Raw genomic sequence first — 24,881 nt, 5'->3', positions numbered from 1 at the left:
GTTTCTCCCCTGTAGCCCCTTCCTCTTGGAAGGTGCCCATCCAAGAAATGACCACAGCACAGAGCTTGTGTTTCTCCCCTGTAGCCCCTTCCTCTCGGAAGGTGCCCATCCAAGAAGAGACAGGGTGTGCCAACCGAGCAAGGCCAAGCAAGATTATCTGTAAGCTTGGAGGGTTCTGCTTTTCAGGAGAGACACTCTATCATTGGTGGCGATCACTATGGAGCTTTTGTGGTTGTTGTGGTTTTTGTTTGTTTGAGGAAGGATCTTACTATGTACCAAGGTTGGCTTTGATTCTTGATTCTCTTTCCTTTGCCTGCCAGCCATTAGAGTAAAGGCATGTACCACAGAGCCTGCCTCTATTTGTTAAGCAAATGAACAAAAGCACCAAGTGTGATTAAGGATAAATAAAAGTTATTACATGACAAAGAATCAGTGTCCCCTCCTCTTGTGACATTTTGTGAAAACATGTGTCAATTCTTTTCAGTGAGTAGTACATAACTTTAGCACCCACAGTTTTAAGGATATGTAGGGAACCCAAAATACAGAGCTTCAAGTACTATTAGAAAAGAATTATTGAGCCGGGCGTGGTGGCGCACGCCTTTAATCCCAGCACTTGGGAGGCAGAGGCAAGTAGATTTCTGAGTTCGAGGCCAGCCTGGTCTGCAGAGTGAGTTCCAGGACAGCCAGGGCTACACAGAGAAACCCTGTCTCGGAAAAAAAAAAAAAAAAAAAAAAAAAAAAGAAGAAAAGAATTAGTCTTAATCTATTTTGTATTATTATCACAAAATCCTGGGCACTGGGTAATATAGAAGAGAAATAGGTTTATTTAAGATTCAGTGACTTGAAGGTCCAAACAGCATGGTTACTGGTTTTCTGGTCAGTCCCTGCTGGTTGGCTCACCAAATGATGGAAAAGTGGAATGGTAGCTGACTAAGTGCTAGGGAGCAGATTTGTGTATTCAAGGAAGCAAGAAACCAGGAAAGAGTTAGGCGGCTACTGCTTTCCTTGGCTTCCTCCTCTTGCAACCTGCTGTCATGGGTTCACTTCTACCATATTTTTTCCTAGCCTCTTAGGACAGGAGAAGCTGGAGCCCCCAGGCCCTAAATACTTTACATTAGGTTCCACTTCTGCAAAGTTCCACCACCCCACACTTCAGCCATGCAAACTTTCCATGCATGAAGCTTTGGGGTGGTAGGAAACCATATCTAAACCATACCATGAATAACTTGCATAGAGATTGACACCCAGAATAAAGCTAAAATTAGCATTATCTGGATACTTCTGGTGAATCCATAATAGTAAAAAGTCCTCTACAGTGTAGTAGTTATCATGATCACATCATATAACCACAAGGAAGTTTTTGGCTACAATGTCTAGAGTTTTGAAGCTCAGGTTAGCATAAGTGCAGCAATGCCCCTGAAGTCTTAGATTTTATCCTTCAACAGGACTACTATCATTATTCAGTTAAGTTTTTGTTTTACAAATTTTGTAGTATTCTTGTCGTGTGCTGGGAATAGTTTTATCTGTTTTTGAAATTACCTTTTCATCCTTGTACTTAAATGGTTTTTTGTTCTTGCCTCTCAAGGCATGATGGCCACCTTCAGAAGGAGGAAGTATAGAGATGTGGTGGCAGTCAAGAGTCTTTAAGGACACATGTCCTTCTGTTAGAGTAAGACAGCCTTCTCAGAAGCTCCTGGATTTGAAGGTGAAGTTAAGGACAGGGGAAACAAAGAGGCGGCTCACATTTCAGATAGTCATTTTAGAAGTTCCAACAGCTGATCAGTAGAATTCCAGCAAAGAGAATAGAGAACCAAATAGGGATTAAAAAATTTAAAAAGTGTCAGGAACTAAAGGCATCCAGAAAGAGAAAAGAGTAGGTTGCATAGGATCAGAAATCAGTTGTCTCATCAGTGTCACACTGAAGTCTAGAATACAGTGGCTAATAATCACAGAATTCTAAGGGAAAGTGATTTTCAACCTAGAATTCTATACACAATCAATAAAATGTCAGAATAGATACATTTTTCTAATATGCAACAAATACAATTTTCATTCCATTTATTACTTTTGTAAAGAAAGTCTTAGAGATTTGTCTCCAGGAAAATGGATTAAGGAGAGCAAGAAAAAGGAAGATGTGGAACCCATTGCAGCAGAGTCTAAAGGCAGCCACTAGTGTCTGCAGTGAGGGCTAAGAGCGGTGTGAGCAGAGGTGGGACACAGGGCCAGTCCTTACAGTCAGGGCTCTACAGTGAGCCAGAACCAACAGCAAGAGTATGTACACACTAAGAGATTTGCTGTAAGGAATCTCGAAGATAGGGTATAATGGGAGACATTTAGGTCACTGGGGCATGTTCTAAAAGAAGACTGTGGAGTCTTTGATCCTTCCTTTCATTGTCATTGGCTTCTCAGAAATGAGGAAAGTGGTTTGTTCTACTACAAACTTCCCCATGTGAGTGCAGATGCCCCCAGAGGTCAGAGGTGTTAGATCCCTGGAGCTGAAGTCAAAGGAGTTGTGAGCTGTGTGATGCGGTACTAGGAACTGAACTTGCAAGAGCAGAATATATTATTGTTAACTGCTGCGTCATCTCTTCAGCCTCAGGTTATTACATAATGTATGGAGAAATGAGGAGACATGAGAGCGCTAAATACTGACCTGTCGAAATGGTTGTGGGCGTGGACACAAGCTTACTGTACATTTAAAAGTATGGTATTTTAAAATGTGGAGCTAAATATCAAAAGAAAGCCGGAGGATTTGACTGTAATTGCCTGGAGTCACACATGTGGAATGGAAAAGGGTGTGGCAGGGGCCTAGTATCGTAAGCTATTTAGTATAGTATTAGCTTTTATCATTCACAAGCATTACTTTATGAAAACCAATTAAGAATAAAAAGTGTAGTTCTTTACAAGTTGGCCTGGCAATGCCCTACTCATTGATTTTTTTGCAACTAAGTAAAAATGTGTATATTTTAAAGATAAAAGAAATCAGGACTTGACAGAAAAATAGCTATACCAGATATGTTTGGATTATGAACACAAGAAATTTCAAGGCCCCTGACTCTTTCTGATTGAATTTCATGGATTCTTGTACATACATTTGTAGGATGCCTGCTATGCAGGGGTCATTTTTTTTTTTTCTCAACAGTTAGTGAAGAAGTTGTGCTTAGTGGGCTGGAGAGATGACTCAGAGGTTAAGAGTATTGAACTGCTCTTCTAGAGGGTCCAGGTTTAATTCCTAGCATCTACATGGTGGCTAGCTGCCACATGTGATCCAGTGTCCTCTTTTGGCTTACACAGGCACTGCATATATGTGGTATACAGATATACACGTGGGGGAAAATAACCATAAATGTAAAATAAAAATAGTTCTTAAAAAAGAAGTGGTACTTAGGAAGCAGGGATGAGGTGAATGGAGAGTTGTCAGTGCATGCACTCCCAGACATAGTGGGGAAATCCTGCAGTTGAGTGATCTTTGTAGGAGATTTTACAAGTTTGCTGATATATTGGCATCTTGTCTAGTCTAGTGTTATCCAGTACTCTAGCTCATCTTTATGGACACCCACACATGCTCAGCAAAGATACTATAATACTCCTACTTCTGGGTAGACTCTGCCTCTTGTGACAGTTGAATGACCATTTCTTTCCACAGATCTGATGTAGCATCCAGTCATTGCAAACAGGATGGCAATCATTTTTGAGGGTTGTCTGCTCTATATCAGTGGGATCCAGGCACAATGATTCTTTTTATTCTTCTTCTTGGATCTTAGCAACCATATTTTACAATCTAGATATGGCCTGATTTTCTTAGTCCTCCTGAGTACATCACAAAATAATTTTCAGTAGGTCTTGAGCACTTCTGTGGGAAATGCAGTAGAATATCAGCTACTGAGTTTGTAACTCTGCTTATATAGTAGGGAAGATGTCTTCCATGTAAGGAATTACATCCAGATAAACCCATGACAAGTTGAAAACATAATTAGTTACAGGCTGAAAGTATCATTAGTTAAAAATGCATGTGATACACTCAACCTACCCGCCATTGGGTTTAGCAATCCAGTTCTTGTTGGTCTCTTACTTATGTCCTTCATGTTCACGTGGCTGACTGGACGTTCATTGTGGATGCATAGCATCTCAATAGAGGGTCTTAGCGATCTCCAAGAAAAGATGAATATTCCTGGAAGGATTTCTATTGACCATGTATTACTTTTGTACCATTGCAAAGTTGAAGAATTGTAAGTTAGACCACCATAAGTTAGAGATCACCCATAATTACAGACCAAAAGAAGTCTGCTCATTGCAAGATACCTCTTCTGTATGTTCATAAATATTAGTCATCTTGGTAGGAAACATTTATATTTTGATGGTTTTTCAGATGTAAGGATGAAAGTGAAAGCAGGATGCTAAAGTTCACATTTTATGTGCTTATATTCATCAGAGAATAAAAGAATAGTACGTCTAATAACTGTTGGAGAAGAATCCATGCAATACTAGGAAGCAGAATGAACTTATGAGTGAGTTAATATGACACAACCCAAAGTTATCAAAGAGACTCTTAAGTGGGAACTATCCTATTGGCCTGCAGGCTTGTCTGCGAGGCATTTTCCTTTTTTCTTTTCTTTTTTATTTGTTATTTTATTGATTTACATTTCAAACGTTGTCCCTCTTCCTGCCCATCACCTCTCCCCTTTGCCAAGCCTGGTATAGCTGTCCTCTGAGAGGCTCTGCCAGCATTTGATTAATGCAGAGGCATTTTCTTGATTGCTGATTGATATGTCAGGGCCCAGCCCATTGTGGAAGGAGCCATCGTTGGACAGGTGGCACTAAGCTGTATAAGAAAGGTACCTGAATGTAAAAGAGAGCAGAGAGCGAGAACGCGTGCCAGCTTTCACTGTGCCAAATGAGGGTTGTGACTTGGAAGTAGGAGGTAGATAGAACCTCTCCTCTCTAAATGGTGTTTATCACAGCAACAGGGAAGCAAACTACAGCATTCCGGTAAACAAAATGTAAACGTGTTTTCACTGCCGATGTAGAGAGTGGGGTTCACTTCCTGTCATTTTGGAAGCTCATCTGACTTTTTTTTTATTTTTTTGTTTTTAAGATTCATATAGATAATTCATCCTCACAAGAAAATGCAGAGGCCGAGTCAGGATGACTGAAAGTTCAAGGCAAGCCTGGACTAGATTACATACTGAATTCCATCCAGGATATCCTGAGATACAGTAGGGCCCTGGAGAGAGAGAAGGGGTGTGGGTATCAGTGATAAAAGTAAATCTTTTATTAACTTTGCAAAATACTTCTTGAACATTAGCAGGTAAAATATTATCCTAAATAGTTATTTGAAAATGAGAATGAGAGTAAAAACTTTGGAATTCCATCAGTAAATTTTAGACTATATAAAACTTTAATTTTTAAATTATAGGTACAGCGACAAAGTTTGGAGCTGGGATGAAGGGATGGACTGTCCAGAGAGGACCCCATTCGGAGTCCATCCCATCATCAGCCACCAAACCTAGATACTAATGCTCATGCTCATGCCGGCAAGATACTGCTGAAGGGTCCCTGATATAGTGGCCTCTTGTGAGGCTACGCCAGTGCCTGGTAAACACCGAAATGGATGATCACAGCCAGCTACTGGATGGAACACAGGGTCCCCAATGCAGGAACTAGAGAAAGTACCCAAGTACCTGAAGGGGGCTGCAACCCTGTAGGTGGAACAACAACAGGAACTAACTAGTACCCCCTGGGTTTGTGTTTCTAGCTGCATTTGTAGCAGAAGATGACCTAATCGGCCAACAGTGGGAATAGAGGCTCCTTGGTCTCCCAAACTCCATATGACCTAGCACAAGGCAAGGCCTGGGCCAAGTAGTGGGAGTGGGTGGGTAGGGGAACAGAGGTGGGGGGAGGGGTATGGGAATCTTTCGGGATAGCATTTGAAATGTAAATAAAAAAAAAAAAAAAAAAAAAAAAAAAAAAACTTTAATTTTTAAAGCAAACTCAAGCAGTTTTACAAACTTCTTCTTGTTGTATATTAAATATTATATGAGGATTGGGTCATCGAGAAGACTGTTGGAGATTTCAGTGATCTTTTAGCTAACAAAATAATACCAAGGGCTAAAATAGTGTTGGCTCAAAAGAGTTTCCTTTTCCCTTGTGGTTAAATATCATGCTCTTAGTACACATTGCAGTGCTCATGTAATGTTCAACTTACATTTCAAAACACCCTTTTTTAATCGAATGAAGTATGTGAATATGTTTTATATGTTATAATTTGAGAACTAGTTGACAGTTCATGTGGAAATACATTTAATTTCAACAATAATATTCACAAGAATAAATATCTACTAGCTTGTGAATATTTATTTACTAAGTAGTAGGGACAAAATTATCTCTTACATTTTCCCATATAAATAAAAACATTAATTTTAATAGTATGTATATGTTTTAGTGTATTAAAAGATTTTCTTAATTAGATATTTATCCTCAGTTTATGTTCATCAAGGAAATGTTACAAGTTGTGTTTCTTGCTTCCTTTTTTTCTTCACTGTGCTTCAAAAATATCTTTTCGATTTTGACAAATATGAAAAGCTTCCGAGGTCATCTTAGAGAACAACCATGTGGGCAACAACAATGCTGTGTTTGTGGGCTCCACGGAGTTCCATTCACTCCTCCAGAGGTACCTCATGGAAAGAGTCCCTCACAGGCACAGACCTGATTAGACTTTATTTGCTGTTTGTAGTGGATTATCACACACACAGTCACTAAGCTGTAGGCAGGAAATAGATGCTGCAAGAAGGCTCATTACAAATGCATATTTAAAAATGTAAACATTAAAAATATTTAGCACATACTTGGTTCAATAGATAATAATACCAAAACTATCTAAACTCTGAGCATCAGCAATTTTTGAAGTTTATTTCTGGTAATAAAGGCCATGGTTATCACATATAATTTAAAAAAATATTCACTTGTAGCTTTCCCAAGTCACACCTTGTTACTGTTTTCAAGGTCACATGGTTTTCAGCTCCCTTGTATTTTCTTACAATGGTGCTGCAGTTGCTAATGTGGTCTCTCAGTTCTGTATGCAGCGAACACCTGGCTTACTAAGACGAACACTTTGACAACAGTGAGTAAAACTTGGTGAGACAGATTGTGTAAAGCACAGAGCGTGTGCTGCAGCTAATGTGCTATGGAGCCCTTGCCATTGTGAATGTGCATTATGACTACATTGTACAAAGTTCTGCTATGCAAATGTGTGGCATTCAGAGAAGTGAAATAATCCTGTGTTATTATTATCTTTGTAAATTACATCTGAGGAGTTTTTGAGGACTTTACGATGGCACTTTCTATAGTCACAGTCACGCAGTGTGTGCAGCACAAAGTGTTTTTCTTTCTCTATTAACAATAAGTGAGCCAATGAAAATGCTTTTTAAATACATACCCGGCAAGCAGTTATCTGGCTTTTCATTCTTACTATCCACAAACCATCCTTTATCGTCTCTTAAGACAGCATAGGAAACAGCTTTGTAAACATCTGCTTTTCATTGTTAATTGTCAGGAAAACTGGCATTTAAAAGCGTTGGAATCCTCTTAATCCTATCAAGAAGGCTATGTTATATACGTTTCTATCTCCCTTTCAGGTTGTTTCTCAGACTGTAAAAACATGCTTCCCTCCATTCACGTCTCAGAAATCACTTGTACAAGTACAACATTCTCATTGGTGCTTTCATGAAATTTCTTTCTGCAATTAGTTGAAATATTACTAACAAAGGTTAAATTACATACAATATAAGCAATATAAATACAGAGTTTAAGTATATAATATATACTTAAAAATTTCATGGATATATTCCATATTGAAATGTTCAATGATAGAAAATATAAGGAAAAGATATCTGGTAGCCAAAAGACAGATTAATTTAGGACACGAAATCTTCTGTCTTTAGGAAATATGCTTTATTTTCATAGGCTTTTTCTGTTCCAATAATTGAGCCATTAATGTCAACAGAGACTCCCTGGCAGTGATATACTATGAAGGCATTTGCAGTAATGCAGTGGCACTTCTTTCTAAATCAGAGGCTCTGTTGAAGTAATCACTAAAAATATTAAAATTCTGTTCTAGTTGTTCTGAATTTATAATGTGAAAGCGACTGCACCCATCTCTCAAGAACATAAAGAGCATCCATAATTTAATAATTAAGTAACACATAATAACCAATAATTTTTGTTACCTATAAATAGGCCTGTGTAACAAGAGTAAGGAATACTAAAAGAAGTAGCTGATTGTTAATAAAAACTTTTTTTCAGAATGTGCTCATTTAAAGCATTTTATAACCTTTATTAAATTGCCATCTTACTATGCAATTAGAATGTATTGTTATTTTTCTTTCTTTAAAACACTTGCACTTTATCATTTTCTAAACTGGTAGAAGTTGGACTCTCATTGCATTTCTTTTGCTTTTTAAACTTGTATTGGAGTGATGTAGAACTAGGCCTTATCACTGCATAGAAAATTAATTTAAATGACATATTGTTGCAGTTTCTATGACAACCATATCATGATGCTCATGTTCTTAAAAATTTATAAACTATAATCTGAAGTATGCTAATTCTAGTGAGTGTAGGCAACAGTTATTTGCTTAATATTCATTTTAGTACTGCGCTTCATCAACTTTGAAAGTCAGATGGTTAACATTCTGCATACAATCCAAAGAGGTTTTATATGAACTCTTGGGTTTATGTATTTTCCTCAGAAGCCTACAGTTACTGAACTCTTAAGCATGTATAAGAGAACCTTTCATCGCCTGTTTTTTTGAAGCGATAGGAATGAAGACGGGGCGAGCACATGCTGTAGACTTTCAACATGGCTGCTTTTCTCTCCACCCTTATGGAAAGACAATATACTCAAACTAATGTAAAAAAGTCTAATCAAAACAAAAATCCAATACCATCCAACGAGCTACTTAAGCAATAGTGACTATTTAAATCCTTGGGAACACTGGCTTATTCCTTCAAGCTTTGTTGTTTGAGTTCAAGAAGCCCATATCGCTATTGTATGGTTATGATATATGATAATGACATGTATCATCAGTTTAAGGATATTTGCCTAGCACTGATATTAAACATTTTGATTTGAAGTACAGTTTGAATTGTTTTTAGGACTGATTCAAAAGTAAAGTGTGCAATTTAGTCTATGGCTTATAACCATGGACTTTCTTGTTAAATAAAGATGCTTTTACATATACCACTTGATAAATTAGAAATGTATAAATTTAAAATTTGTATTTTAGAAATGTATATAATTTGTTGGTTGATAAAAATGAGGTAATTTAATTTAAATAATATATAATGAATAAGATAACTTAACATCAGGTGGAATTATCAAACACCAAACACAATATTTTTACTAATATATTTTATAAAAGTCATTTTTAATTAGTGTTCATTAAATTATAAAAATGGAAAACATAAATCCTTGGTTAACATGCTTTTAATTATTTGCTTTTCACATGTTAGGCTCTCAGTGAATGCAACAGAAATCCTATACTTAGACATTTTGAAAAGCAATCTGTAGTTTCAAAAGAGAGATTGCTAAGAAACAAATTTTAAAATCATAGGATACCAAATTCAGTTTTAAAAACACAATGCATAAAACATAAAATTCTAAAGCAACTAATCAAACTTCTGAAGAAGGATAATGGCAGCAACTGGTTAGTGGACCCTTGTCTGTCTTTTATGAGGCAATTACAATAGGTGTCATATTGATTTGCCTACTGTTTCCTGTGTAGCTCGAGTGTATCCTAAATGGAATGATAGTCATCTTAGTGAGTGGAAAACTTCAGGTCTGGAAGGAAGGCTTAGTCAGTCAGCAGCACCTATGAGGCGGTGTGAAAGCTTTTCACTGGGTGGTGAAAAGGTAACACAGCATCACACTCATTGAGAGGAGGACTGGGGAGTTTTAGTGAGGGAGTTTACTGCTGTGTTTGAAACATAACTTTTCATTGTATCCTCCCACCCTGTGTGTGTTAAATGTGTAAATTGTCCAGATCACTTTTTTTTTGGTTAAAAAAAAAAAACAAACCAAATTCCATGTAGGCTTTTCAAAGAAGCATTTGGATGTGTGATAAGCCTTTCTATTTCCTGTGACTGTTTCCGTGGCATTAGCTTCAGTGGCATCCAGTGGTAAAGCAGCTGTAATCCTGACTTGTTCTTTCATGGAGCATTTCAAACAGGTTAGCTTGATGGTTTTAAAGTATAGCTGATTTATATGGGGTTTGGAGCGGTAGTAGAGGGTTACTTACAATGGTTTCCAACCAGATCCTTTATTTTTAATGGTGTAATTTCATTACATTTTCCCATTTATATTCTATTTATAGTAATGTGAAGTATGCCCACTGAATAATGTCAGCTTATATTGCAAGGATTTTTGTTTAAAAATTATGGAATTGGTCTCTACACATTCAATGTATTTTCCAGTTCTTTGATATTTCTACCTAAGCTTGGTTTCTGCCAGTTATGTTGGCTCTAGTGTATGCCCATCTCATTTAAGATAAAATGAATGGCCAGTATTATGTATAGCAAAGCCAAGCTTCCTTTGAGTTAAAACTCTGGAGCATTGTGCAAGCCTAATGTTCTTCCATGAAGTTGGCCCACCCCACTGTGACTAAGAAATGAGATGATTTGAGGGCTATCACATACTTATGATTTTCATAGTGGATTAGAATAACAGTACTTAGCACAGGTGTTTCTATAATTGGGATTCCCTGGGAAAATTCAGTACTGTATTCAATAATACTCAGCTTTCCACATGAGTGAAGGCACTGTTGATTTGCTGGGCTGTGGCATAAATCAGGAGAGAGGTCTGGCTTGAGGCTTGTTGCTTCTCTTTTCAGAGAAAACATTTCCTCTTGGCCATTAGCATCATATTGCTGTGGACCTATTTACAAATTTTCTTTCATTTATTTATTGCTGGCCAAATACTGGAGGCCGCAGCTGGTGTCAGCCAGTCCTGGTTTAAGCTTTCATATAACTCAAAATAGTTCCCAAGTGTCCTTTTTCTTAAACAATTCTCCTTTTGTAAAACATCATATTTAAATAACATTTATGTACTCAAGCAGCAGTGAAAAATTTCAGAAGTGTTCTCAGGGCAGTTCTCTGAGGAGAACCTTTGGGATGGTCTTGTAAGATGCCTCCAAGTCTTGAAGGCAGTTGTCCAGGAATAACAAAGAACAACTGCAGTTGGTTGTTGCAAGATTCAGCAAGAGGGCTCTTAAAAGCCTGATATACAAACTGCAAATATATCTGCAGAGCAGTGAGTGAAAATGGGCTTAAGAAGATGGAAGCAGGTGATACAATTAATAGCATACTACTGTTTTACCAAACCTATTCTTAAGGTGCCCAGAAGGCCTGAGTTTTGGGGAAATCGGACACCCGAGACTCAGCTTTTGCAGCAGATAGCTATGCTGTCTCAACATTCCTCTCTTGTTCTCAGTTCTCATCTTAAGACCTCTCTGCTTACGACCTTAGGGCTGCTTGCATCTTTAAGTACCTTTGTCTCCCATTGAAGAGCAAGCAAAGGAACCCAAGGGAGGCCTAGGCCGCCCTGAGCCATGCCCTCCGTCCTGTTGGAGCCCAGGCTAAGTCTTTCTCAAGCTAGCTACCGGTCCTCTGCCTGGGTAGTTAGTGCTAAAAGTTCTCGAACCGCAGTCTGGGTCTCGGATCTATTCTCTAACCCTAGGTTTGTAGTCTAGTGAGAGAATGCCCCGAGTACTGGCACTAACTACTTTGCAGGTGTCGCTCTGCCATCTTCTGATCAGGGTTTCCCAGCAGTACGGCTTCCGGGACTCCTCTGCTCCAGGGGGACCTTCGTGGGCTTAAAAAAAAAAACAAAAACAAAAAAACAAAAAAACTGTCCAGGAGGTCGTCCTGGCTGCCAGCTCCATCTGTATGATGGGTCGTAGTGGCTCTGAGCCCAGCGCACTCTTGAGCTCCACCTCAAGGTGGCGACCGAGGCACGTAAACAAAGGCCGCACTGTCAGTTGGCACCTATGGGCTCCTCCACGAATCCCAGTTTCCCAGCGGCTCCTCCGAGAGCTGAATTGACTGTTAAAGGGGCCCCTGTAGATGGGTCGTTGGGCCGGAATGTCAGCCGTGCGTTCGTGCGTGACTGAATGACTGAGTGACTTTCTGCGTGTGTGTGTGTGTGTGTGTTTGTGTGTGTACGCACGTGCGCGTCTTCTGCGCTTGTGTATCGGCCGAAGCAGGCAGAAGCGCTTCTAGGATGGAAACTCTAGCCCCAACCCGTTTGGGACGCTAGAGCTTTCCTGGCGTCACCTGAGCCTGCAGCCCCACCTCATCCCTCCTCCCGCCCCCCCCCCCCAATCTGGCTGGTCGGGGCTTCCGCTCACTGTGCAGCCTGAACCCTGGGTCAGTGAGCAACTGGCAGGACAGAGGGAGGGTTTGATCGCTGTGGCAAACAGCAGGTTTGCAGATCTCTGTTCAATGACACCCACGATTTATGAGTGGCTCCGGTAAATACAACTCTTTGCTACGCTGGAGTTCTCTAGGGTGCGCGCAGGCCGACCCTAGGGGTAGGGGTAGCTGTGGGCGGGGAAGAGAGACACGGACAGTGAAAGAATGAGCATGCAGCAGTCTTACCTCTGGGACGAAGGACACGGTTCCTAGAACTGCGATCTGCACGGCCAGTGTGCAGCCCAGCTGTTTCTCCCGTAGGCGCTTCCCGCCTAACACCGCCTTCTGACTAACTTGGATAGGGCTTGAGCTGCCCCCTCCTTTTTTCCTCCCCTTCTTTTCCTTTCCAGACATCGCTTTAACTCAACCCAAGGCATATCCAGAAGTCAGTTCCGTATAGAGCTTCCATTCAGTCGTGTGTGTGTGTGTGTGTGTGTGTGTAGAAATCCGGCATACAGTTTCTCGTAGGTAGATGGAAGAACTAGATGGTTACAGGACTTTGGAGGGGTGCGTAGCAATGGCACGGGGTGTTGGTGGCAGCGAAAGACAGTTTCTTTTGGGTCTTCGCACTGCCGCAGGTAAGGCTCTCAGATTACAGCTGCCCTCCTGTAGAGTCACAGTGGTGGGCAAGCGGAGGGCGTTCTGCTGTTGAGAGGGGAGTGGAGGAGGGTGGAGTGGGAGAAATGGGCTCTGGACAGGCTCCACCGGCACGCATTGTCTTGGTTGGTGTCTGTGCCGGGGCGCTCAGCTGATGTCTTTGGAAGCTTTTGAACAAGGTAGACCCTCCAATACCCTCCCCCACTCTCTAGACCGTGTTTCAAAAGATGCGAATAGCTCTAAAATAAGTTTAATTTTTTTGTCTGACTTCCCGTTCAAGATGTAAAAAGGATCAAATAAATGAAACTTTATTTGACTGTGGAGTTTATCCAGAGACTCAGCGACATCTCTGGTCTTTGGCCTTATTCTAATTCTATGGTAGTAATTACCCTTCGTTTCTTTAAGTGCAATAGATTTATTGCCTTAGAGACTATGCACAGTTTGATTGAATTATTCATTTTTTTCTTTGGTGTAGACTGCATCTGGGGACTCTGATGTGACGTGTAGATTTTTTTTTCAGGAACAAAGGGAATGTGGAAATGAAAGAGAGAGGGAGAGAGAGGCTGGCAGATGTAATGAGACGCGGTGAAGGTGTACGCAGACGGGCACTCCCACGCCTCCTCCCTTCGGCTCTCACTGCAGCCCTGGGTAACTCGCAGGCTAACACAAACAGCTTTTCTCCCGCAGCCTGCCCTCTGTCACTGTAAGTACATCACCCTTCTCTTATCAGCATGCAGATTCCAGCCACGCACTCCCTCGCCTTGGCTTTGCACCTTTGACAGCAAAAGCACATTGGGAAATTAACTTTCCTAAGCTAGGAAAGGCATGTCTAGAAAACTTACTTTTTATTTATCTTTATTGTTCTTTGAAAACAGAAGTTTTCCCTACCTTTGTGACAGTGCTCTGTTGCTCTTGTCACCGTGGCTATGCTTTTCTCAACTGGATGACTCTCAGATTCAAATGAAAGTTAATGTTATTCTCCATCCGTTTAAAGTCCAGGCGCAGTGCCTTGTCCTTCTGCGAAATGATATCTTAAAGGACGAAGAATGTTATTCACAGTTTGCTTTTGTTGCTGAAACCCGAGTTCCAACCTCTTTGAGGCATTGACTGTCCCAAGGGCACTGTTATTTGGGAGCTGATATTATCTGCTTCTCCCAAACTTAAACAAAGTGCCGCGGGCGGGCTGCGAGAGCGCTTGGGTGTTTGTCATCCAGGCTTAAGGAGACCAATGGCGAAAACTTTTCTCCACGCTGCAATTAAAGTTTTTCAACTTCTTCTCTTTTGCCTTTTACACTCCTTCACATACACTTCGTTTTGTTAAAAGTTCTCCTTGGTGTTTTGGAGTGAGTGACATATTTGTCCTGTTTACACAGTAGCCATGAAGCCCTTCCTGCGAGAAGTTGGCCACCTTAGGATGAAGTCATGTAGGTCTGAATGATCCGCCCGGTTAGTGTAAAAGAGCCTTTCAAAGGGAGAATTCGAGGTTTTAACGGCTGTCCTTTGCTTTCCTTTCTCTTTCTTTCTTTCTTTCTTTCTTTCTTTCTTTCTTTCTTTCTTTCTTTCTTTCTTTCTTTCTTTCTTTTTGCGTGGGTGTTTTAAATATTAACTTCTGAAGCAGGATTAATTGCGTTGCCCTTCCCAAGTTCAGGGGGAACCTCTCTCCAGGAACGCGCCTTGTCTCTGCCAGTTCGTGCCTCTTCTCTGGAGGTGCGAGGCCAAACTTAACAAAGCCGAGTTGCCTTTGGTTGGTCGAGGTGCAAAGGGACACAAACACAGCGGGCGCCCAGGCAGCAACCGCAGCAGGCAGGTAAGTCAGCCCCACCCGCTGGCCTCTTCTTCCCTTTTCAGTCTTGGCATTTCCAAGGCTGGGTTCATGTCGAGCTGGCTCCAGACCCCAGAAGTGAGCGTGTGTGTTCCAGGATTGGGATGCGGTGTCGGGTGCCCTTCATAGACTTCTTGGAACCCGCAGGTGGTGCGGATCAGGTGGGAAGCCCACCAGACCAGCGGATGCCTGGCTCTCTGCCTCACCCACTTGCGTAGTACAGCTGGTGCTCAAGGCTTTGGAGGAAACCCTTAGCAAGCACACACCCCTACTTCCACCCCCCGGGCCACATGTCTCCCAGTACAGTCTGGATTGTGACGCCCAAACCCCAAACTTTAGTTTCCTTCCTTTGGGACAAAATATTGCCACCTGCTCTGGGTTGTTTGCCCTTCAGCCATCTACTTTGGTACTAGTTTATGACTTGAAATCTAAAGAGGTCTCTTAAGCTCCTTTTCAGAAGGTACTAGGGCCTTGGATCACAGAAATTTTGTTAACGTTTTCTTTTTCTTCTTGCCTCCCGCCAGCCCAGAGGCCTGTTTTCTGGTCAGCTGGGTCTGCTTCCCAGATCCCAGAGTACTCTGTGATTTTAAAAGACCAATGTGCTGGTATTGGGAAAGCCAAGCCTGCCTCAGCAATTAGGAGGAACCCAGTGGCGCCCATGTTTGCTTATGCAATGGCTCATCTGCTTGAATGGCTCTTCCCTGCGAATTGGTCTTTGACACCTATCTTGGCCTTCTTCTCTTTGCAGGCTTTTAGGGCAGGTCATTTGGTTTGACCTGTAGGGTTTAGACAGGGTTTCTGGCACCCGAGTTTGAATTCTAAGGAAGGCAGCTGAGGCAGCTGAAGAGTTCAAGGCTCAGGAATTCAGAGCTGGGCCAGGTGGAGCCTCGCTCAGACACAAATGGGGGAAGTTTTCTCAGATGGAAGTGCAGATTTGGGCTTTCCTTCTGCATGTTAGGTCCAGTGTTCTAAGGAACACTGCTAAATAAAAATCTGGCCTACTAGGTACCCCTCATGGGTCTCTAGTTCTGCTATCTGGAGGCAGTTGTGAGCAATGGAAATCTCAAAATTTTCTTGTCGAGGACTCCTTTCCTTCCAACCAGCCTTCATCAAGCCATTTTAACACACAGTCTCTAAACTCTGAACCCTCCAGCTGTTTCCCAGAAAGCGGAAACAACCAGTCTCTGCCTTCTTCCAGGCTCATCCGAGGTGTGCTCTCTACCTCCATCCCACCTCTCTCTTGTCTGGAGTTCATATGGACGCTAATTAACATGGAGTATATATTAGGAGCCAGTTCCTTCCATTGCCTGCTTAACAAAGATAAGGCTTTCTCTCTTTTATTCTTGCCTCTATCAATGGGAGGTCTTCCTCTTGTTGGTCATCATTCCAGATCCTTCTGTTTACTTCAGAAGGATCTCAAAGGAGATTTCTTTTGTCAGTTTCTACAAAGTAGAAGCCTTTAAAGTCTCTGCAGCCTATGTTGATCAACTAGGACCTTGCTCCTAGCTTTTTTCCTGATGTAGGTCTCCACTGACCTCAGTTTTTTGTTTGTTTGTTTTTGTTTTTTTCCTTTCTGGGCCTTGCTTGAGGGAGGTCGACCCCCTTGCACACTGCCTCTTGCTAGCAACCTGATGAGGCCACAGATAGTTTTCTCACTCACCCCTTTCTCTTTTCTCAACTACCACTGCTGACACCATCAATGCTCCTTCCGGTTCTGGTTCTCCAGTTGTCTCTACCTTAAGATAAAGTTCCAGGCCTCTCCTCATTTAGGCATTCTGTATCGGCCACACCAATAGGCCACCCTACACATGGCTCAAAGGGGGATCTTGAACCGGGCTAGGGCTTTTATTCAATAATTGTTTATATCTGAATATGCAATTTTATGTGCTATTATGGTCGACTTGAAACTTTTCAACATCTCCAGGCTCCAGCTCAGCCCTCTGGGATTGTTCTTTTCTAGTGTGTCTTTGCAAGGCTGAGTTAATGCACATGTGTCACCCACTCAGTTCCATAGAATAGACAGACGTTCAGCCATTTTATTTATTGTTGTACAGGTATGAAGCTGTCTGTGGTGTTTGCATGTATCTTTTAATAGAAATTTTATCCTGTGAACTCTATCAGTCATATGGCCTTCAGGACAAGGCTACCCACAAAGTTAGGGATTTGTTATGTCAATTTCTTTTTCTTTCAGTTTCTCCTATATTGTTTGTTTTTCTTCTCCATTCACTGAAGTTCTGCACATTGATGGTTTTATGATCTGTTTCCTGCACCTTTTCCTCTCTACTCTGTTGATTACTCTTTCTCATCTGCATTACTCGCCCCCAAAGCCACTTTTATCCTACCTGGTCCACGTCCTTCTCCTTCAGGTGTTTCCCTCACTCACTATGACCTTCTAGGTCAGTATCCATATTTTTTAACCTTCAGACTGTGCCACCTCCAGTCGCTTAACTTTTCAGAAGCTCAAAGGGCCATCCCTACTTTCCTCCCAATTGACGTCCTCGCTTCGCTTCGCTTTGCTCCTCTTTTTCTCAGAGCTTCCTACCTCTCTCCCCGCTTTACTTTACCTTTTTCTTGGTTCCTTCTCCAGCAATCCCAGTCCCTAGCAATGCTCCCTCGGTCCTTTCTTTTCAGCCTGCTTCTCCCCCACCTAGTTCTTGTTCCTTGGCCCCTCTTGCCCAGAATCGCCCTCCTCTTCACGTCCCTGTAGCCGTTGCTTCACTGCGTCCCGGGCGCGTTCTCTAATTCCAGTCTCTGTTCTAGCCGTTCTCTCTGCCCTCCTCTCTCAGAGGCTTGCTCTAGCCTCTGCCTCCTGCTCTCCCCTCCCTTCTTCCCCAGCCCTTCCCCCTCCCTCCCAGCCGCCCCGCCTGGCTTGCTGCCTCCTTCGCCTCTTGTCTCATCTTGCCTGTGTTGTCTGGGAGGGGAGCCCTGCCTCCTCTCCCTCGCTCAGATCAATGCCCTGGCCACTCACTTTCTGATGTTGCACGACGGGAAATGCTTTGAATACTTACGACATGGCCGCTCACACTGATTGCCAAGATTGACAGCACTAACCATCGCCTTCACTTGTTTCAAGGGGGGAAGCCCCCTGTCACCCGGCTCCGCGTGCACCTCCTGGCACCCCGGCAGCAAACTTGTGCGCTCAGCGCTCCCCCCAGGGCCCGGGACAGGACACCCCCGCAGACTTGAGTTAACGGGCGGCGGGCTGGGGCCTCAGCGCTCGGGACCTGCTCCCTTGCTCCCCAGGCTCAGCTAATTGACTTAGCACCGATTCCCCTTTCTTTAATTTTTAAAATTTGTATCTTTCCCTTTTTCTTTAATGTCTTTTACTCCCGCGGCGCAGCGCACAAGGAACCCTCCCGTGAGGTACCATCCTGGAGCCCGCCCAGGTAACCAAGACGGAGCGAGCGAATTGAGAGAGCGAGGGAGGCTGAGTGAGAGAGCAGCAGTGAGAGCTACCTGTTGGGGCGCCGTAGGGGGCAGGGGACAGGAGCCCCGCGTTAGACTGGGCACTGGCCTCAGCGCCTCCCACTCCTGCCCTTCCCGGCACCTCTGGGGTTAGTTTCTCTGTGCGGGGACGGCGGCTGGGGTGGGACAGTGGAGGGACGCGAGGCAGTTGAGCGCAGCCCTTGGCAGAGCCGCGGCTGACCGGGAGGGGTCTGGGAGGAGGGTGCTCGCCGGCGGGCCGACAAGCGGGCGGGCGAACCGAGGTAGAGAAAGGGGCCCTGCGCCGCTCGCTTGCTGTGGACACGCTGTTCCTCAGGATGCCTGCCTCTCTCGGAGAGTTGCGCCTTACTCCGGAGGCGGTGACAGATCTGCGTGGCGGGTTTCTGGTTTTCTTGCCCCCACCCCTTCCCCAAATCACTCCGAGAAAACACACGTTGTAGCCGCAGATAACTGTGCGTAGGACACCGAGGCAAAAGGGCAGGGAGAGACAGCCAAAGCCACCTTTGACAGCAGAAGTGTTATCGCCATCGCAAGTATTCGTCCGGAAATCTGTCTGCCCTCTTGGTCCACCTAATTCCTCCACCTTCGCCTCCCCAAGTAGATAATCTATAGAAGTGGGAATGAGATGAAAAAGAAGTCAGGTGGCTTAGAGAGTGAATTGTTAAGTCTCCGTAAAGTTCGAGGTAGGTATTTCATGGAAGTTCGCACAAGTGTGGGATGGAAGAAGTTGGTGTGCCTACTGTGTTGTTAGTGTTTCTCTCTCTCTCTCTCTCTCTCTCTCTCTCTCTCTCTCTCTCTCTCTCTCTCTCTCTCTCTCTCTCTCTCTCTCTCTCTCTCTCTCTCTCTCCCTCTCCTCTGTCTTCCTACCCTCTTTCCCTTTCCTTCGCTCTTTCTATTCTCCAGCTTAGGGTTCAGTTGGGGCTCTTGGATGGCAATGCCCTTTGTACCCACAAGAGGGCAACATCTTGAGGGCTTTGTGAACACTGGATCTTTCATCGCGGCATGCTTGCTTGGGTTTTGAGAAAGTTTTAGCGAAACTTTCAAAGTGATATTTTATGTTATTCATATCAAAAAGTAAAGTCATAAAAAAGAAGAAACAAGAGAAAGGTGGGGGAGGAAAGGAGGGGGGAGAGGGGAGAGAGAGAGAGAGAGAGAGAGAGAGAGAGAGAGAGAGAGAGAGAGAGAACAGTTAGCTTGCCAGGGGAGTCTGAGCCACAGAAGATGGGGGAGGGCTGTTGTAATTGTGGGTTGGGCCGACTGACGACTGGAGTGCCCTCTTCGGCAATCTTAGTTGTAGCCGGAGGTCATGTAAATCGACCTTAAAAGAATGCATAAGCCATAAATTAAACCCTCACCCAACGGCTGATCCATAAGTAGACAAAATCTAACCTGGACAAAACGGGCTTCCTTTAGAGTCGAGCTAACCACTCTCCCCCAATAGAAACTAAATGCGAAGTTAGTTTTGTTAGCGAATGAATATTTTGTTTTCTTGAAAAGTGTCGGGTTGATTCGCCGGGTGACTGCGCCGCCGCAGTTCTAAGAGGCGTCAGTGTTAGCCAGGCTGTGGCTCAGGGGCCGGGAGGACCCGCAGGGCTTCTGAACCTCCCCCATTTCGGACTGGGATCGTTGGCTAGTTGGGGAGTTGACGCTGGCCTAGGGCGGGCGGGACTCCAGGATCTCCGTAGCTCTCCGCGCCGGGGTGAAGTTTACCCGGAGGACTAAAGAAAACCCGGGTGGCTAGAAGCCGCGCGCTCCCTCGTCGCCCTCCACCACCGGGGCTGCCCACGACTTTCCCGGGACGCTCGAGTTCCAGTTCCCCTTGCTCCCCCCACTATTGCACTTTACTTTTTATGGTCCTCTCAGCAGTACACAAACCGAACTCCAAGGCAATTTGCAACCCAACCGTGGTCCTTTTTGCTCAGCATGCTTGCTGCGCAGGCTGGCCCGCTGACGGCGTGGGCGAGGGGCGGCCCCGTAAGGCTCGCGCGGGTTCGGCTTCCAGGTCCTCTGCGCTTCAGCCGGCACCCTCGGCTCAGAGCCTGACCCGCAACCTTCGTCCCTCTAGGCTCTCTGCCCGGCCCGCTATCGGCTGCCCGCTGCGAGCCGATGTTCGGAGCACCGGCTGGGCCCTGGGCGGGAGGCGGTGTTGGCGAGGCCCGCCTGTCCCGGGGGAGCTTTCTCCCGGCTTTCTCCCTTAAAGGGCAGTGCGAAGAAGGACCCGGGCTTGTGCAAAGGCTGCTGGGGCTGAACTGCTGCAAAGGAACGGCCGGGCTCTGCGGAAGACAGATTGGCTTCGGGTCCGCGTAGCTTTAAGATAAAAAGAATTGGTGTGTTCGGACAGATAAAAGGTGGTCGTTTCCGGCGTATTATGAGTTTTATTTAAGCTTGTCTGACTCTGACCAAGTTTGAAAATGTTTGTTTGTGTGACTGACCAGTTATCGACAGCCGCTCCTGTTTGTGGTCTAAAATAAGTCATTTACTGGGCTGGCAGGGCTGCTAGTTAGCAAGATGGGTTGTTCTAGGCTGCTTCTGTGTGTTGCCTCCTGTAAGGGCCGCACTTGAAGTTTCAGTCTCAAGATAGCCCGAAACTGTCCCAGCGGCACAATAGACTGGGCTCCGGACCGCCAGTTTCACTGTCTGAGAGGGAGTTCTGATGACTTCCCGGTCCTGAACGCTGGTCTCCAGGGTGAACTCCAGTGGCTTGGCTTTTGGCCCTGGCGGAACCGCCCAGCCAGCAACCCAGCGGAGAGAATGCCCCTTCCCCCGCCCACCAGGGTCTCCTCTCTTCTGTCCTTTGTAGTCACATGTCCGGGTTTTCCCCCTGGTCCGAGAACAGACACAGCCCCGCCCAGTCTATTTCTAGAAGGTGGGTTCGGTGAATAAAAAGGTCAAGTGGTTACGTTCCGAGCTGGTCCACAGTGAGGGGGGACAGGACAGACACCTGGCAAGGCCCGCCCCGCCTGTCCCCCCAACCCTGGCGGGCCTGCCTGCCTGCGACTGGCCTCCCTAGGCCACATTCTTGTGCTAAGTTCGAGAGGCGAGAGGCGGGAGGAAAGGGAACCCTGAACCGGCCCAGAGCAGGCGAAGCTGATCCTGAGATGGCATTTTGTTTTGAACAGTTGGTGGGGAGGACGCTTCCTCATAAGGTAAGGTGTCAACTGGACAGTTGGCTGCCCAAATGCCACATGTATAATTAGCCTGCGCACTCAGCACCTCATCCCCAAGGCCCATAGGCACGGGCTTGGCTGACTTGAGTAGCTCAGTTCAGCTCTGGATTACAGGATTCCCAAGGGAAGCCTAATCAGCTAGGAGAGCCTGGAGAGGCCCTGGCTAGGAAGACTGACCATGAAACCTCGCTTTTGATTTTTGCCTTTTCTCCTTCTCCAGTTTTTCATAGTTTTCGGCTAAGGAGCAAGTGCTGGTTAGGAGAAGGTACCCAACATCAGCGGCAGGTTGCAGACTGGATGGGGAAAGGGAAAACAACCTACCCATCTGGCCACATCCTACCCACATGCTGCCCTGGGGAGTCTGCTCTGACACTTCTATTGGGACCAGCCAGTCTTGGCACTGTATGACTTGGCTTGGGAAGAGACTTTAGAACTGCTCACTTGTCTTCCCGCTTCCCCCACGCTCAGAGGTCTATCACAATAATTTACTGTCAGTGCCTGATTGTAGTTTCTGCTCCCGCTTCAGGCCTAGTTGCTTGGGGCTGCTAGTGGTCCGGGGAGCTGGGCAGATCTGTTGTTCTCTTCTCATTCCTGTTCAGCTTGGAGTTCTTAGAGCAGAGCTTTGTCTCCCTGTCTGCTCAGATGGATGCTAGTTTCCTGTTGAGCTTCCCGGGACATCCTAGCCTGAGGCCAGCTTTAAGGCTTGCCGCCCTGTGCAGACCAGACTTGTGCAGCTTCACACATGACCTTTCTTCCATCATCCCTCTGTCACCCTGGGCACTCGCTGTGGAATTCAGCACTCAGCATTAGGCACTGGCATCAATTTGCCTTCTTCCCTTGCTTCTAGGTCTCTCAGATATAGTACTGGAAAGATTCTCTGAGATTTCAAAACAAATGAGCAAACACTTCCCTGAAACCTTCCACAGGTTTAGTGGGACAGTTAGCTTTCTCAGCAGCAGGAGTTCTGAAGAAGTTGGGGCATGGCTTATTAAGTATCACTTGCTTCGATGGCGAGCCAATGCAGTATTTTCTTATAGCATGACCAAGGTTATAGCTGAAGTTTCTGTTCTCTCAGCCTGGGAATTTTTATCGATGCACTTTCCAGAGGGTCTTTGTTGTATACACATACATGAGTATGTGGAGAGGCAAAATGACATGTAGATGTCTTCTAAATATTTGAGAGACCTTATAAGAAATGTTATATTGCTCCTGTTCTTAAGAAAAGAAAACACGCCACTAAATGGTTCACATTTTGAAAGCAATAAAAGTGTTCACTAGAAGTCACTGGATCTAGTTTTTGGCCAAAGACATCAAGTGATCAGGACCTGGACACCAGAAAGAGACCAGGTATTCCTCAGGCAAGCTGACACCCTTAGTCACCTCATGAGTACTAACACCTCTTTCTCCTCTGCCCTTCCACAATTCTTACTATGGCAGGATGAGAAGGTTTTTTTGTTATTGTTTATTTTTTATCTGGTTCGTTGTTGCTTTTATTTGTGAAGTGAAGAAAAGGAATGCTCTTTTGGAGTATATGTTTTTTTTAAGATTAAAATGCAAATATCTGAGCTGTTTTAGAATTAGGATTAGAGGTATGATACATACCTCTTTTAGAATTTAGAATTAGAGGTATGATACATTCTGTACTATATTGCATAACTACAATACTCAACAATATATTGTAAAAACAAATGTTAAGAGACTACTTATCAAGCAGTTATCATGTGCCTGTGTCTTTAGCTGACTCTAATGCATTCAGCATCAGTCTTAAATGGAGTGATACGCTGTGAGAATGTTGTCTATGAAGCATCTTTTCAGTAGCAGCAGAAAACAACAGATATTTTTCTTTATAAGGGAAAAGTAAAGATTTACAACATGTCAATATAACCAGTAAATCTTTCTTTTATAAAGCTTCAAAATATATAACTTTAAACACATAATGATAAATTTTGGTGGCATTATTGAGGTTTTATATAAATTTTTATTTGTCTTGCTTTATTGAGCTTTAAGTCAATGATCAAATTCCTGTACTTATTTATCTTAAATATTATAAATCTGAAATATTTTATATAATTCTCTTTCAATTAATACAGTAGGTCCTGGAAAGATTGGTATTTCTTGAGAATAAGGTAATAAATTGACTTTAAGGCTTTTAGTATTTTCTATCTTTTCATATTGGTTATTTTAATCCACTAGTGATATTACTCACATATCTATATTTATATCATATATATGTAATATATAAGTATATATATATTATAATATACACACATCTATATAATATACATATACTACTTAAAAAAGAATTTTATAAATTGTAGTTTGGGTTTAAGAGAACTATTTGCTTAAATATGAATGTATGGGGGATGAATATATGTATTTCAATTGCTGCTTTTGAAGTAAAGTAGAACATTCCCTAGAAATGTGTCTAAGAGTACCATATCAGTACCATATCAGGCACAGACAGGTACTAGAAATGATAAAACACAGATAACACACTGGAAGATGATTTGCAGATGGCGTGTGATATCTGCCATCATGAGGTTAGATATGTCATGTTACTGTATACACACACACACACACACACACACAACTTTAAAAATTAACCTAGGCCATTTCACATAGATCAAGTTATGTGGATATATGAGGTTTAATGATGGCAGATATTATTACAGAAACCTGCTAAAATGAACAAAATAAGCACTCAGTGCTTTTTTAGAAGAAATGGACCAGATCTGGGTTTGGAATGCAACTTGCTTAGGAATTCTTTCTGTTTTTTTTTTTTTTTCTTTCCTTTTCTTTTTTTCAACAGGGAGAATTAGGGTGCAGGATAACGGCAGGCAGCATTTCATGTCCTCAGCGGATTTCACATTCCTTGTGATTACGTCCCAAATGTGAAGACAGTCTAGTTAAAAAAGCCAGTGTTTTAGAATATATGAAAACAGTTTTTACTAGACACAGCACGTTCTAAATGGGCAGTATGGCCTTATCAGCTAAGCTTTCAGTTGTTATCTGAACATTAATTGTATTGGTATCAGAGACTCTCACCATCCTCTCATTACATATTCATTATTCATTCTTAGGAAGGATGTTTTCATTTTCCTTGGTCTGTAGGAGAGGGTAAAGTTTTTCAGCTAATTATTTTGTTTAGACATTTAGTCAAACTGGAAATAGTTCAAAATTTGCATTATGGTTTTGATGGGGCTTTTCAAGTATATAGTATCTGATTGTCATATTTTGGATAATAATATCAACTGAAGAGCATGGATAGAGGCTGAGAAATGGAATATAATTTAATTCTCCTCCAGGCTCTCACCTCTAAAGTGGGGTGCTGATGTTTTTCTTCAAATCTGTGGTAGTCTTAAAAAAGGGAGCAGGAAACCCTAAAA

At 43.4% G+C, this 24,881-nt stretch overlaps 1 protein-coding gene across 5 annotated transcripts in view; it reads left to right on the top strand.

The window, feature by feature from the left end:
• Positions 1–17,808: 17,808 nt before the first annotated feature.
• Sox6 (SRY-box transcription factor 6) overlaps positions 17,809–24,881 on the top strand; it is a 550,047-nt gene continuing 542,974 nt past the window's right edge. For 2 of the 5 annotated variants that reach the window (XM_029537970.1, XM_029537945.1), the window contains exon 1: positions 17,809–18,270. The gene's annotated coding sequence lies outside the window, so the exon portion shown is untranslated. Of the gene's footprint in view, positions 18,271–18,592; positions 19,012–20,843; positions 21,475–24,881 lie in introns of those variants that run through there. The other 3 variants (XM_029537995.1, XM_029537949.1, XM_029537953.1) reach the window with 2 other exon arrangements.

This window comes from Mus pahari, chromosome 1, assembly GCF_900095145.1.
Source record: "Mus pahari chromosome 1, PAHARI_EIJ_v1.1, whole genome shotgun sequence".
Taxonomy (NCBI): Eukaryota; Metazoa; Chordata; class Mammalia; order Rodentia; family Muridae; genus Mus; species Mus pahari.
Note: the sequence above shows the minus strand (reverse complement) of the source record. Positions and strands in the feature narration are given on the sequence as shown.